Raw genomic sequence first — 16682 nt, forward strand, 5'->3', positions numbered from 1 at the left:
AAACCATTCCTGAAACCACCCAAAAAACCAACGAAAAGAAAAAAAAGAACTAAAAATTAACTCCGATCTGCCTACTGCCCTTCCCTATTTTGTTGATTTTTGTTTCTTTTTTTAGTTTTGTTTTTTTTTTGTTTTTTTTTTATTGTGGCTACAGTAGAATGGTTGCTAGAACGCTTAAGGTATTTTTGATTGCGGCTAGGTATTTTGGTTGTAGGGTTTTTGCTGATGGTTTTTTTTTTATTTTTTTGGTTCTTGTGGCTAAGGATCGTTGACTGTTAGAGACTTGGACTTTTAGTAGTTTTTGTGTTTTTGGTTTTTTGAAGGATTCTTTTTTTGATCATTTTCTCTGGTTTTTCTTGTTCCTCTCCTTGTTGTTGAATCTACCTACATTTTAAAAGATTCGGATTGTCTAAAATTTTGGACAATCTCAGGAGTGCAATCATGTGATTTTCGCAGGGCTCCTGGCACAAGCAAGCTCGGGGCAAGTAGTTGGAGGTGACGAGAGAGGGAGGTTGAAATGGGTTATGTTATTTGATTATTTTATTTTTTTTAAATTTTTTAAAATGAGTGTCTACAATGACATTTGAAAAAGTTAATCTAAATTAGACTTAGACTTGAGTAAGGTGTGTTCAAAACACTTAAAAATGAATTTTAATGCTTTGATGTGCAGTTAGGGTAGAAATACAACTAATTGCCACACTTATTTAATTTGGAATTCTTTAGCTTAAAGAACTTAAATTATTTGTCTCCTATAGATATATAGGGATGCAAATAGATTAAGCAAGTGTGTAATACCTTGACAGAGGATTATACATAACTTAAGATCCTAAACTAATATCAAATTCCATTGAGATTAAGTAACTAACCAAGCCCAATTCCAAATGAAGTATTAGAGGACACCATAATCCTAGAATATTATACCATTGATTCCATTTCAATTTATCAATTGCATCACTTAGAGTAGACTTAGTTAATTAGATTACATTTTTTTTATCATAGTTCAAAATTTGTTGCTTGGATAAGGTTAGCTTGTGTTAATTTTGGTAGTTAGCAACAATTATTAGACCAACTCCTTGAGGATCGACAACTCACTCATCACTAACTACTTGTTGCGACCGTGTACGCTTGCATGAAATCTTTGCTTACAATTTACATTAAATTTGAGCATATTCATATTGTATAAGCAAAAGAGATAGATTTTTGTAAAATCATCAACAAAATGTGCAGAGCTTTGTCCTTGAGCCTTTGCTTAGGCCATTGGAACTCAATGGCCCAATCTCTTGCTGTTCTTTAAGTACCACATAGATTTAGGATCTTGTGCCAAACTTCCCTAGTGAACTCATAAGCGAAAACAAAAGTGGCTGCTACGTTAATAATATTTCAGCCCAAAATTTCGAAGTGGATTACATAGAGGAAAAAGGAAAGGCAAAAGGAGGAGTGCCTTACTACCTTTACTAGTGATGGCTTAGGATCTGGAATGTTTACTACTAAATACTAATGGTGTGTTTTATAGTACTTATAGCTAGCAACTACTTGTATATGTCTCTATCCTAATTGGATTTAGATGTAAATTATACTCTTTCAATTACATTCAAGAGTTGATTATCGTATTATTAGATTACATTAATTGTCATTTGGTAGGAGAGAAAGAGGAAAGATGGAAAAATTACTTTTTTTCCATAATTTTTTTTATTTGAAGAGAAATAGTAGAAGAAAAGAAAAATGAATGAATTTGTACTTTTCCCTTCTTTCTCAATCTATTTTTTAAAAAAAGTAAAAGAAAATCATTTATTCAAATTAAATTCACAATTTTATTTGCAATTTTATCTTTAACCTTTTTCTTTTCTTTTATTTTTCATCATTCATACCGAACACGAAACAAAAATCAAATTATGCATTTAGTTTTTATATTACTTTATCAAAATATTAAATTTAATTTTTTTTATAATTCGTATAAGTTGAATTTTTATATTTTCAAAATTTATTATAACAATTATCATTAATTTTTAAAAACCTTAAATGTCACATCAACATTAATCAACTTTACTTAACATAGGTCATCATTATAAAAACATAGAAAACTCCCATATTGACTTAGTAAATGTAATATCATTTTAATCAATGTCACATCATCATGATTAAATGTCAAGCTAGCAATTTAAACAAGGTTAACCATTGAATTGAAATTACAACTTTTGAAGGTACATGCTAGTAGAGAGATTAAATTAAATATTTTTTTATAAAATACAGATTTAATAAAAAAATAACCATTCTTTCTTTTTTGGCTCTTTCCTCACCTTTTTCCATTCTCTCCAATTTCCTTCCCTCCTACGTAACCTAGTGTTTAAATTTCTCCCTTTCAAAACACTCACCATCACAGCATTTGTATTAGTGGGAACCATGGGACTATAAGTCCAACCCTTTTTGTTTTTTTCCTTTTCTGCTGCCTAACTTTCACCTTGGCAGTAGACCCCATCTATGCAAGTTATCCACACGGTATAGAATTCCAACCTTTTACCCATTTCTTCCTAACGTACATATATAGAATTGTTCTGCAATTTTTAAATTGAAGAGATTTCATGTGCTATTAAGACTCAAATTAGAGACTAAATGCAAATTGTAAAAGTCATAAATGCCAAACTTGCCTGGTAAACTCACAAGTGAAAACCAAAGTGGCTGTTACGTAAATAATATTTCAGCCCAAAATTTCAAAGTGGATTACATAGAGGAAGAAAGAAAAGCTAAAGGATGACCTTACTACCTTTACTAGTGATGGCTCAGGGTCTGGAATGTTTACTACTAAATACTAATGGTGTGTTTTATAGTACTTATAGCTAGCAACTACTTGTGTATGTCTCTATCCTGATTAAATTTAGATGTAAATTACACTCTTTTAATTACATTCAAGAGTTGATTATCCTAGCATTAGATTACATTTTCTTTTTGAAAAAGGTGTCCTATAGTTATTTTTTTGTAATAATTTAGTTACATACACTCGATTGAAGATCTAAAAAATGTATAAATTATGTATGGTAGGAGAGAAAGAGGAAGGATGGAAAAATTACTTTTTTTTCATAATTTTTTTTGTTTGGTAAGAGAGAAATAGTAGAAGAAAAGAAAAATGAATGAATTTGTATTTTTTCCTTCTTTCTAAATCTATTTTCTTTTCAAAAGTAAGAAAAAAATTTATTCAACTTAAATTCACAATTTTATTTATAATTTTATCTCTAACCTCTTTCTTTTCCTCTATTTTTTATCATTCCTATCAAACACAAAAAAAAAAATCAAATTATATATTTAATGCTTATACTTTATCTAAATGTTGGATTTAATCTTTTTATTATAATTTGTATAAATCAAGTCTTTTATACTTTCAAAATTGGTTTAAATAATTATTATCAATTTTTAAAAACCCAAAATAACTTGTTAGCAGTGATCAACGGTACCATAACGTAGGTCAACACTACAGCAACATGGAAATTCCTACCATGACTTAGTCAATGTAATACCATTTTAATCAATGTCACATCATCTTGATCAAATGTCAAGTTAACAATTTTAACGCATAAAAAATTTTAAAGGCGTTAACCATTCACCATTGAATTCCAACCCTGTTTAGTTCTTTTCTTTTCTGCTGTCTAAATCTGACATTGACAGTCAACGCCACTTATATGAGTTTTTCACACGGTATAGAAGTCCAACCTTTTGTGGAATACACATAAATAAAATAGAATAATTATCACGTGAGAATAGAATGAGTTGAGAATAAAATAAAATAGTTATTACTTAGTTTGGTACGACAAAGAGAATAGAACATGAATAATTATTATGACTTATTGTAGTGTTTAGTTGGTAATAATAATTTTAGAATAAGAAAGTAATATAAAATAAAAAAATAAAAACATCTTTTATTATTTATATGACTATTTATTTTTATTAGATTTTTTAAATATTAATAATCTAGAATTTAATTAAAACATTAATAATTAATAATTTAAATATTAATATTTTATTTAATTTAAATATTATTATGATTAATTTTTATTTTATTTTATTTTTTAAATATTAATAATTGATCATTTATTTAAAATATTAATAATTGCTAATTTAAATATTAATATTTTATTTAATTAAAATATTATTATGATCAATTATTTTATTTTATTTTATTTTTAAAAATTAATAATTGATTATTTATTTAAAATATTAATAATAGATCATTTAATTATTAATATTTTATTTATAATTTAATCATTAATATTTTATTTAATTTAAATATTATTATTATTAATAATTTTTTATTTTATTTTTTAAATATTAATAATTGGTCATTTATTTAAAATATTAATAATTGAAGATTTAATTATTAATATTTTTACATAATTTAAATGATATTATGCTTATTTATTTTTAATTTATTTTGTTTTTAAATAGGAATAATTTATAATTTATTTTATTAATAATTGATAATTTAAATATTAATATTTTATTTATAATTTAATATTAATATTTTAAAATATTAATATTTTATTAAAAGTTGGAATTAAGGGAGAGTAGAAGGAGAGAGAGAAAAATAATATTTTATACAAATAAAGTTATAAATTTTTAAACTTGTAAGGAGTATTTTTGTTTTTATTATTTTTGAATTCATTCTTCAACTATAGAATAGCTAATACCATGGGGAGGGTGGTATTAGCTATTCTTTAGTTTTAGAGGATTTTGGAGTAGGGTTGAGCGGCGGTCGGTTGCAACTGAGCAACTGACCTCAACCGTCAGTTATTGTAACTGACGGTTGCAATAGCAATCGTCGATCGATCCGATCGGCCTCATCGACTGATCGGCTCAGCCCTCGAGGGGGACTCCTTTCCCCCCGAACCGACCCAATAACCAATTGGTGATATGTTTTTGTTTTTTTTTTTTAAAAAAAAAGCAGCCTTAGACCCTCAGATCAAAGCTGAGTCAAATATCGAAGTCATCATCACCATCAAAGATGGAAATGTGGTATGAGGCAAGCTACTACCTGGAGTCTGAGGGGCAACCAGAAACAGGGCGACCCCAAAAGGGGAACCGCTGACTCGGTGGATAGAGTTAGGTTCACCGGTGGAGAAAATGCTGGAGATGAAGGAGCCACGATCCAAGGAAAGGAATCGGATGGTGAGGAGGACAATGATGGGCAAGAGAAGAAGACCAACCGGACTCAATAGCTCAGTAATGGCTTCTGTTATAGCTTCACCTTGGTCACCCAACAAGAACGGAGCTAACACCACAATGCCTAACACCACTGCCAGTATCACTCCATGGGTGCACCATTTTGCCTCTCTGGTAACATTGTGCTTGTACGGTCTGATCTTAAATCGACCGAAACCGATCGAACCGACCTCTTTTAAAATCGATCGATACCAATTTTATTCACTATGCAATTCGGTCGGTTAGAATATTTTAATTTTTTAATCGATTTTAAAAAAATCGAACCGAAAACCGACCGAATCGAAAAATGCACACCCCTATTTTGGAGAATAACCATTCTTATGGAATGGCTATTTCTTGACTTTTTTTTCAACCAAACAGAGGAATCAAAATTCCTTGAGAATAAAGGAGGAATAGCGTAGCTATTCCCCCAACCAAACATGTTATTAATGTTTCTTTCATCAACTAATTTTGTTTACCACCCATTTTGGAGTACCATGGTTTCCTACTAGCTTAAGGCTTTGGCATCCACAAACAGATAGATTAGGCTTTGAAATCCAATTTTCTTGATAATTATGTTACTCCGTCTCCTCTTCTTGTGCCATCTCATAGTCCCCGGCTTGTCAGAGTTCCTAAGCTGTGCTTCATCCACAACTATGTCACTCGATATCCAAGACAATGAATCCAAGATGGGCAGACCGATTTTATCTCGGGTATCAATATCCAATCCTGGCGACCTTGAACTTTTAAAAACTTCTGCTTGCATATTTAAAATACCATCCAATAGCACATTTACCGTCTCCCCGGGTCCCAAACTTGTAAGACTTCATTTTTATCCAATCTCTTATCCAAGCTTAAACATTTCAAAAGCATTGTTTAATGTTAGTATCGGCAGCTACACTCTTTTAACTATTTCCAAGTCTTCCTACTCTAAAGGAGCTTTTGATGTTGAGCATATCATCAAGGAATACTGTGTTCCTGTTGAAGGCCATGTATTGAATATATTGTTCACCCCATCGTCAGATGATTCTGATGCCTATGGCTTCGTCAACATGATTGAGGTCGTTTCGGTGCCGCCGAAGCTTTACATTGGAGATTTGCTACTGCCGCTCATTGGACATCCTAAACAATTTTACTCTATGAACGACACAGCTCTTGAGACTTTTTATAGGGTGAACGTGGGCGGTTCGCCCATCTCTGCTGGCCATGATACTGGCAGTCGCATGTCTCGTTCTTGGTCTGGGGACCAAGGTCATCTGTTTCCTAACACAGATATTGTTCACTTCAAGGAAGCAGAAATTAACTTCGTTTCTGAGGTGTCAGCCCCTAAGGAAGTCTATTCCACAGCTAGAAAGACATTTATTCCTGATGATAACCTAACCTGGTCACTCCCTGTAGATTCTGGCTTCTGTTACCTCATTAGGCTTCATTTGTATATGCCTTCAACCACGATGTTTACGGGTGGGAATAAAATGGTTGTTCATATTTATAGTCCTGATCATGCAGAAATCAACTTAACTGAAGAGCTGGGAGTTCCCATCTATAGAGATTATCTTGTGAATTTCTCAAGAAAATACCACGAGATAATGTTTCTAAAAATTTCCATACAACGATATAAAAGTACAATTTATAGTATGCCAATCTTGAATGGGTTAGAAATCTTCAAACTATCTGATGGTAGCAACTCTCTTGCGGGACCTAACCCATTCAAAGCAAGAAATGTATGTGATACCTCATCTGTTGATAATCAGAAGTTCATGAAGATTGTTGCGGGTATATTAACGGCCGTTTTTGCTCTATCTTTTGTGTTCTATGTTTGCTTCCTCCTTTCACATTTCCAACCACGACGGTGCTCTTTCTTAAAATGGAATAGAAGAGTTACATATTTACAACCAGAGGACTGCCCGCACTTCTCTCTTGTTGACATAAAGTTAGCGACCAACAACTTTTCGGGTGCTTTATTACTTGGCTCAGGGGGGTTTGGAAAGGTGTACAAGGGCTGTATTATTGATGGCATAGACAACACCACCGTTGCTATAAAGCGTGCAAATCCCAATTCACACCAAGGAGTAAACGAGTTCCAAACTGAAATCACCACGCTTTCTAAGCTGCGGCACTGCCACCTGGTATCCTTGATCGGCTGTTGCATGGAAGATGATGAAATGATTCTTGTCTACAATTTTATGGCAGGAGGTACTCTACGCGATCACCTCTACAACACCAAGAAAACACCACTCCCATGGAAGCAGAGGCTAAAGATTTGTATTGGTGCAGCTCGGGGACTGCACTATCTTCACACAGGAGGAAAGCAGACTATCATTCACCGTGACGTGAAAACCACTAACATCCTTTTGGATGAAAATTGGGTGGCCAAGGTTTCAGATTTTGGGTTGTCAAAAATTGGACCAAATATGATTACAGAATCTGAAACTCATGTCAGTACATTGGTCAAGGGCAGTTTTGGATATTTAGATCCAGAATATTATCGCCGTCAAAGATTGACTGAAAAATCTGATGTGTACTCATTTGGAGTGGTACTGTTCGAGGTAATATTTGCTAGACCTGCTGTGTTGCCACTTGTTGAAAGTGAAGAAGAGCATGACAAGGTAAATTTGGCTGAGTGGGCTATACATTGTTATCAAATGGGGACCTTAGATCAGAACATTGACCCTTCCCTACTCGGACAGATTAACCCTGAATGCTTTCAGACGTTCACAGCTGTTGCAAGGAAGTGTCTGGCAGACAAAGGAAGTGACCGGCCAAGTATGGGAGAGGTATTGTGCAACTTGGAGCTGGCATGGCAACAGGAGCACAAGTGTTCCTTGTTGGAAGCAAACAGTCTTCAAGGCAGGGCCAACGTGGGAATTGGCGGTAATTTGCCTCCAACAATTGACGGTCAACGATGCTTACCAATTGGTAATTCTGATCCAACCCCAGGTGCTGAGTTTTCAGAGATCATTGTTCCAATTGGACGTTAAGAGGTTTGTATTCATGCTTTTGCTAATTCTAAAACCTGTTGTGCTGTTTCTGCAACTCTGAAATTCATTTGTGAAAACAAATAAATTGGAAAACTGAAATTTTACCCATTTCTTCCTAATATACATAGAATTGTTAAGCAATTTTTAAATTGAAGAGATTTCATGCGCTTTTAAGACTCAAATTAGAGACTAAATGTAAATTGTAAAAGTCATATTTGCTCTAGTAAAGGTGTTTCCGAGAGTACTTATGCGAAGTAGTATTTGGCAATAGTGCTAGAATGATTTCATAAGGAAAACACTTGAACTATCTTTTCCATGTAATTTGCAAATTTTAACCTTTCCTTTGGCTCACTTCTTTTTCCTTTCCTAAACAATCTAAACTCCTAAGACAATTACTTTTTAGAAGGATAGAGAAGATGCAAGAAACCTTTTCTGAAAGAATTGCCAGCTAAAACTAACATAGCAAGCAAAAGAAACAGAGCATCTAGACCAATGTTTCATGCACCAATAGAATACTGGAGAACTGGGATTCAGACATTATGTGGAATTATGGATGCCAGATAACTCATGTAACAGGAAGAAATATGATAAAATTGTTGTTTCAATTCTCTTAGGCTTAGTTCAGCATCTTACTTGGGTTGCAAATTTGGGTTTTAAAGTTTAACTACATATTATAATTTGAAAATGTACTCTACTCTTTATTTTAGTTTGAATCGTGGTTTGAAAGTTTTATCTATGTTTGTCATTGTTATCGTTATTGCAGTTTACAACACTGTTTTGCAGCCTGGAATGTGCAGAGCTTTGTCCTTGTGCCTTTGCTTAGCCCATTGGAACTCAATGGCCCAATCTCCTGCTGTTCTTTAAATGCCACATAGATTTAGGATCCTCTGCCAAACTTGCCTCGTAAACTCACAAGTGAAAACAAAAGAGGCTGCTACGTAAATAATATTTCAGCCCAAAATTTCGAAGTGGATTACATTGAGGAAAAAGGAAAGGAGAAAGGAGGAGTGCCTTACTACCTTTACCAGTGATGGCTTAGGATCTGGAATGTTTACTACTAAATACTAATGGTGTGTTTTATAGTACTTATAGCTAGCAACTACTTGTATATGTCTCTATCCTGATTGGATTTAGATGTAAATTATACTCTTTTAATTATATTCAAGAGTTGCTTATCGTATTATTAGATTACATTAATTGTCTGTTTGGTAGGAGAGAAAGAGAAAAGATGGAAAAATTACTTTTTTCCATAATTTTTTTTAATTTGGAGAGAAATAGTCAAAGAAAAGAAAAATGAATGAATCTGCACTTTTCCCTTCTTTCTAAATCTATTTTTTAAAAAAGTAAAGAAAATAATTTATTCAACTTAAATTCACAATTTTATTTGCAATTTTCTCTCTAACCTCTTTCTTTTCTTTTATTTTTCATCATTCATACCAAACACAAAACAAAAATCAAATTATGCATTTAGTTTTTATATTACTTTATCAAAATATTAAATTTAATTTTTTTATTATAATTCATATAAATCGAATCTTTATAAGTTCAAAATTTATTATAACAATTATTATTAATTTTTAAAACTTCAAAATGTCACATCAACATTGATCAAACTTTACTTAGCATAGGTCAACATTATAAAAACATAAAAAACTCCCATATTGACTTAGTAAATATAATATCATTTTAATCAATGTCACATCATCATGATTAAATGTCAAGCTAGCAATTTAAACAGGGTTAACCATTGAATTGAAATTAACAACTTTTGAAGGTACATGATAGTAGAGAGATTAAATTAAATATTTTTGATAAAATACAGATTTAATAAAAAAAAATAACTTTTCTTTCCTTCTTGGCTCTTTCCTCACCTTTTTCCATTCTCTCCAATTTCCTTCCCTCCTACGTAACATAGGGTTTAGATTTCTCCCTTTCAAAACACTCACCATCACAGCATTTGTATTAGTGGGAGCCATGGGACTATAAGCCCAACCGTTTTTGTTTTTTTCCTTTTCTGCTGCCTAACTTTCACCTTGGCAGTAGACGCCATCTATGCAAGTTATCCACACGGTATAGAATTCCATCCTTTTACCCATTTCTTCCTAATATACATGTATAGAATTGTTCTGCAATTTTTAAATTGAAGAGATTTCATGTGCTATGAAGACTCAAATTAGAGACTAAATGTAAATTGTAAAAGTCATATTTGCTCCAGTTAAGATGTTTCCTGAAGTATATATTTGGAGTAGTACTTGGCAATAGTGCTAGAATGATTTCATAAGGAAAACACTTGAACTATGTTTTCCATGTAATTTGCAAATTTTAACCTTCCCTTTGGTTCACTTTTTTTTCCTTTCCAAAACAGTCTAAACTCAATGAGAAAATTACCTTTTATAAGCATAGAAAAGATGCAAGAAGCGTTTTCTCAAGAATTGCCAGCTAAAACTAACATAGTAAGCAAAAGAAACAGAGCATTTGGGCCAATGTTTTTCCTGTTTTCTGGATAGAAAACGTATACTTCATGCACCAATAGAATGCTGGAGAACCGGGTTTCAGACATTATGTGGAATTATGGACCCCAGATAACTCACGTAACAGGAAGAAATCTGAAAAAATTGTTGTTTCAATTCTCTTAGGCTTAGTTTAGCATTTTATTTGGGTTGCAAATTTGGGTTTTAAAGTTTAACTACATATTATAATTTGGATATAATAATCTACTCTTTAATTTAGTTTGAATCGTGGTTTGAAAGTTTTATATATGGTTTGTATTTGTTATTGTTATTGCAGTTTGCGACACTGTTTCGCAGCCTGGAATGTGCCAAGAAGGAAGAAGATTGACTCACAGAATGGCATTCTTGCTGTTTTGCTGGAATCTTATGAGCAGTCTGCTTGATGTTGTCAAATTTGGGAAAACATATTATTTTGTATATTTTGCGGTATTACTGGTTTAAGTGGTGTCTCAGTTTTGCAATTTCTGATGGTTAACTGCTTGCAGCCATTGTTGTTTACCCTCTTTGAATCAATAAATTCTTATTTGTAAAGAATTAGATAAATGCAATGGCAAGGATCCGACAGGGTTCAGCTATCTGATGAAATCGTGGTTCCATAAGGTAAAAGGGTGTTTGCTGTCCCTTTGAACTTGGACAGTGTTTCTTGTTCCGGGTCCCTTAGGCTTCCGAGCCTAATGAAGAAAACCTTCACAGAAGACTGGCCATTGCTCTAAATTTAAAATTTGTTAAAACAATTATTATTTATTTTTAAAAACTTCAAAATGTCACATCAAATTGATGAAGTTTATGAGCATTGGTCAACACTATAAAAACATAGAAAATTCCCATACTGGCTTAGTAAATATAATATCATTGTAATCAATGTCACATCATCATCACGATTAAAAAGGTTAACTATTGAATTGAAATCAACTTTTGAAGGTACATGATAGTAGAAAGATTAAATCAAATATTTTGATAAAATACAAATTTAATAAAAAAATAACTTTTTTTTTTCTCACCTTTTTCCATTCTCTCCAATTTCCTTCCCTACTACGTAACATATTGTTTAGATTTCTCCCTTTCAAAACAGTCACCATCACAGCATTTGTATTAGTGGGAACCATGGGACTACAAGTCCAACCCCTTTTGCATTTTTCCTTTTCTGCTGCCCAACTTTGACTTTGGCAGCAGACTCAGTTTTCCACACGGTATAGACTTCCAACCTTTATTACAAGTTTAATTTACGAAATAGATAAAAATAAAATAAAATAATTATTTTATAAAAATATAATAATTATTACATAATTTAATATAATAAATAAAATAAAATAAAAAAATTATTATAATTTATTTTAAAAATAAAAAATCAAAACTTCAATTAATTTAATAATAATTCCATATACAGTAAGTTTAAAATAATAGTTTGAGATTCTATTTATCTATTTTCATACCAACAATCTTGCTCTCTCTCTCAAAATAATAAAAATCTATCCATAATCATATGAAAAATATGTATGTGAAAATTACAAACATTTTAAAGTTTTTCTCAAAAAATTTAATTCCACCTTATAGCAATTCAATTAAATATTTCCTCAGTAAAAAGAGAGAGAGAGAGAGAGAGATTTTATTCACCTTGAAAATATGAACTTGATTATAGCTTTTATGTTTCGACCTTAAGGGTTGATCTTGTACTCTAACATTCTTAACTTTTAACTATAATTATACATGGATTCACTAGTTTATAAAGTGCACACACCGCCCTAATCAATTAAATAACGTTAATATTTAAATTGAAATGTTTAAATTTTTTTTTTACTTTTTTTTGTCCGGTTGTTGCTTGCTAATTTATCAAGACAATTTGCTTTAAAACTTTTATCAAATTAGCAAAACATTATGCAAGTGCACGTGGTCAACAAGTCATATAGTAGTAAGTGAGTTATCGTCTCCACAGAGAATTGTATCTAAATTTTTGCTAATTACTAAAATTGGGTAATCTAATCTTATCCGAGAAAATCTAGTATGGAAATTAATTGAAAATAAAAATTAAAGTAGCAAGGCTAAACTAGTAAATAAGTTTAAAAAATTGTACGTAAATTGAGTTGGATAACAGTGGGGAACTACCTAGGATTATGGTTTCAATTAATGCTTTATTTGGATTTAAGATTGATTAATTACCTACTTTTATGAAAAACTAGTGTTAGCCTAGGATCCTTAAGCATGTACGATTATCTGTCGAGATATCATACAATGGCGTAACTTAATTTAATTCTTTATATGTCTATAATTAATTAATTAAGCTAAGTTCTTTAAGTATAGGTCCTGTAAATTGACTGTATATTGTTAATAGGTGTATATCTATCCTATTAACAAATCACCCAATTAATTCCTAATAGCAATGATCATATACTATTCAAACCATGATCTTTTTAGATTAATTTTGTCAAGTATTATCTCAAAGTCCATACACATTCTATTGGTGATCGGTTAATAAAATGAGAGATAGGTACAGATTTGAATAAACACTAAATATTCCAAAAAAAAAGTAATAGTCAATCAAACATTGGAACTATATATTAATATCTACTATAATCCTAGAAATAAAAGTTTAATTTAACATTTCAACAACCCACAACAAAATTTCAACAAAACTAAGTATTTATACAAAGAGATTTAGAGAGAGAAAAATAAATTAGTGCGGGAAAACTCTTTTTGCTGTAGCTTTGTCAAGCTTTTCTTCAAGATTTTTCCCTTTTTTTTTTTTTTCTTGTGAAAAGCTCCTTTTTGCCACTGAAGTTGCTCCTTCGAAGCCTTGAAAAGTCCCTTTTTTTAACCTTAAAAGGCCTATTTTTACCACTCCATGTAACTTTCCGATTTAAAGATCAGAGGGTGTAAAAAATGGTGTTAGCTTGCTTGTTGGCACTACAGTGCTGGAAGCGCAGCACTACAGTGCCCAAGCTTTTGCCTTGGGAGCTTGCTGGTTGACTAGGACAACGCTGCAGCGCTGTGCTTGCTATTTCCATGTTTTGTTCTTTCAAGCTACTCAGTGCAAAACTACAATGGTTAGGCTACGTCTACCGCGATTTTGACCATACTCAGATTAGAACTGGGTGAAATGATAAACATGAAAGTTATAGTCATTCCTCTTAGCTTTCCAATGGTCTAAAAACTTCTGTATCTTGAGTTATATCTAAAATGCTATAGCATATTTAGTGGAGTCTGCAACTAATCAACTTATATAATTTCTTGCCACTTGATCTCTTCTCTTTTGAGGACCTTAAAAACATAGAAACTAACTCAATCATAGCTAAAAATAAGCATTTGTACCATACAAATGAGCTAAAATAACTTGAAATAAACTAGATCAATCATGAGTTAACTAATTAGAGAAAAACGAAAAAAAATATTTAAAACTTTACCTAAACTAAAAAACTTAACTATTTTATCACTCAAAATAGGGCCCGATAACTCTATATAATGGAGTTATCATCGGTTAACAATGTTTGCTACCTCGATCGACCACCCCCAAATTTCTCAAGGAACACCAGATCTGTGGTCCCAAGACCAACAAGATCAGTGATCCCTATGGAGCATGCGAACGGTGCTCCCCAAAAGAGCACCAAAACGATGCTCCCAAGGAGCACCACCATTTGGGAACACCCATTTGTACTCCTTGGGGAGCACGTGAATGATGCTCCCCAAAGAGCACCACGATGGGTGCTCCTCTAAGGATCTCGATTTGGTTGAATTTGACAATTTTCGACCAAATCCAACCATGGGGTGGTCAACCATGAAAGTGGTTAACGGTTGGAGGTAAGATAGAAATTTTTTTTTGAAAAATTATAATTTAGTAATTTTTAAAATCAATAAAAGGTAAAACTATTTTTTTAATAATGTCACGTCATTAAACTAACAGAAATATCAATGATTGATTAACTATTAAATTTATATGTTCAGTAGAAGATATTTTTTTAAAACGAAATATTCAATTTGAAAACTACGTGCAATTATAGTTAAAAGTTGAAGGTATTAAGATATTTTACACAGAGTTTCTTTTAAATCCTCTTCCTTGTTTTATTTTGTAATTAAAACCACAGTGACAATTAGATAAATAATATTCCAGCAAACCATCTTCTTATGAAATACAATAAAACTCCTATAAATTAATACTTTTGAGATCATCAAAATTTATTAATTAATTGAGATATTGTTTAATTGATAATTAATAATTTATTAATTTATACATTAATTAATAAAATATTTATATAAAATTTTTCTCATAAAATTTAATTTCACTTTATAGCAATCCAATAAAATATTTTCTCAATAATAATAATAATAATAATAAAAGAGATTTTATTCACCTTGAAATCTAAAGGGTTGATCTTTTAAGGTCTCGACCCCTACACAAAAGAGTTTCTTTTTAATGCCCCTCTTTGTTTTATTTTCGGGGTTAAAACCGAAATAACTGCTAGATAAATAATATTCCAATAAACTTATCCAATTAGGAAAAATGTAAAAAAAAAAAAATACTCTACACTACTATGAAATAGACCCCAATGGACCTTGGAACGATGTAGACTAACGATAGCTTAGTTTTCTTTATGCTTTGCGTGTTGGCTAAGCAATTTTTGTAACATTTCAAGTGACTCGGTTGTAGTGGGAGTAGGGGATGACTTTGGGAAGACTTCCTGCTTATATATTCTTGCATCAGAATTGAACCAAATTGTGAATTGATATCTGGTCTTCGGTAAGCATTTCTTCCTCTTTGTTTTCTCTGCAAACTTTGCTTAGTTCTTTGTGTGTTCAGTTCCTGGTTGCAGTCTCTTGCTATGGATAGCAATGAAGACAAGGACAGAAGGCGCAACGGTGCTGTTGGAACAGAAAATGATGATCAGACTCTGAGGACCGAGGCCTCACAGTCGAAGACGTTAGCGGCAGGTTTAGCTGCGGGAGGGGCGATTCTTGTAGGCTGTTTAATAGCTGGTTTGGTAAGTTTTGGAGGTTCAAGCAGCAAGAAAACTATGAAAGCTCCAGGAAGGAATCATCGCATTTTCAGGGACAACTTCGAAGCTGATCCTAAAGGCTATTTCCGTGATTTGCACAAACGAAATGGCTGAGAAGATGGAGATCCTGACAGGTTGGAATAAGAACTTCGTTTTCAAATGTCTGTGATATTTCTAAATGTCTTTCTACAAGTCTAAAATGTAAGAGAGTTCACAGCTTTTTCAATGTCTCGTGTGTGTGTGTCCTGTTAGTACTTTCTATTTAGCAATGTTGAACCTGTGGAAATTTACAGATTGCAAGTTCCTTTCCGAAATGTCGTGTTGAATGTATTGTTTAAGGTGAAAAAGCAACCCCTGATCCTCCTTGTTTAAGTTAAACGAAATCCTGTTTTCATATGTTACAAATAAAAGAATCAAACCTTTAATTCATATAATAATAATTCCATCTACGGTAAGTTTAAAATAATAGCATGAGATTCTATTTATCTCTTTTCATGCCAACAATCTTGCACTCTCTCAAAATAATAAAAATCTGTCCATAATCATATGAATATATTAGGAAAAAAAACCCACTCTTTAGAGGCTATTTATTTTATAAAGCCAGCCTAAATAACTTAGCACACTACTCACCAAAATAAATATATCTTTAAGTTATAAAACTCAAAATATAATCTATTTGATACGCTAAACACTAAACTTAATAACATACAAATAACCATGCAAAACTTTTAAAAGAATGAATAAAACAAAACCAAATAGTCCAACTTCAGCCAATCCATGAAGAATATGTACGTCAATGTCTCAAGGAGCACTAGATTTACTGCTTCCAAAACCACCAAGATCGGTGCTCCTCAGCAGAGCACCACTGCTTGGGAACACCCATCTTTGCTCTCTGGGGAGCACGTGAACGATGCTCCCCAAGGAGCACCACGATGGGTGGCTCCCTTGGGGATCTCGATCTAGCGACACTTTCCGATCAAATCCGGTTATGGGGTGATCAATCGTGAAGTGGTCAGCGACTG

At 32.3% G+C, this 16682-nt stretch overlaps 1 pseudogene across 2 annotated transcripts; it reads left to right on the forward strand.

The window, feature by feature from the left end:
* Nucleotides 1-5684: 5684 nt before the first annotated feature.
* On the forward strand, nt 5685-9356 carry LOC18610200 (receptor-like protein kinase FERONIA pseudogene; annotated as a pseudogene). Of its 2 annotated transcripts, none has more exons than XR_016024737.1 (2): nt 5685-8168; nt 8929-9356. The product of XR_016024737.1 is annotated as a receptor-like protein kinase FERONIA pseudogene, transcript variant X1 (transcript). The 2 variants fall into 2 exon arrangements; XR_016024738.1 differs by having other exon boundaries at nt 8949-9356.
* The last annotated feature ends 7326 nt before the right edge of the window (nt 9357-16682 follow it).

This window comes from Theobroma cacao, chromosome 2, assembly GCF_053813885.1.
Source record: "Theobroma cacao isolate CCN51 chromosome 2, ASM5381388v1, whole genome shotgun sequence".
Classification (NCBI taxonomy): domain Eukaryota; kingdom Viridiplantae; phylum Streptophyta; class Magnoliopsida; order Malvales; family Malvaceae; genus Theobroma; species Theobroma cacao.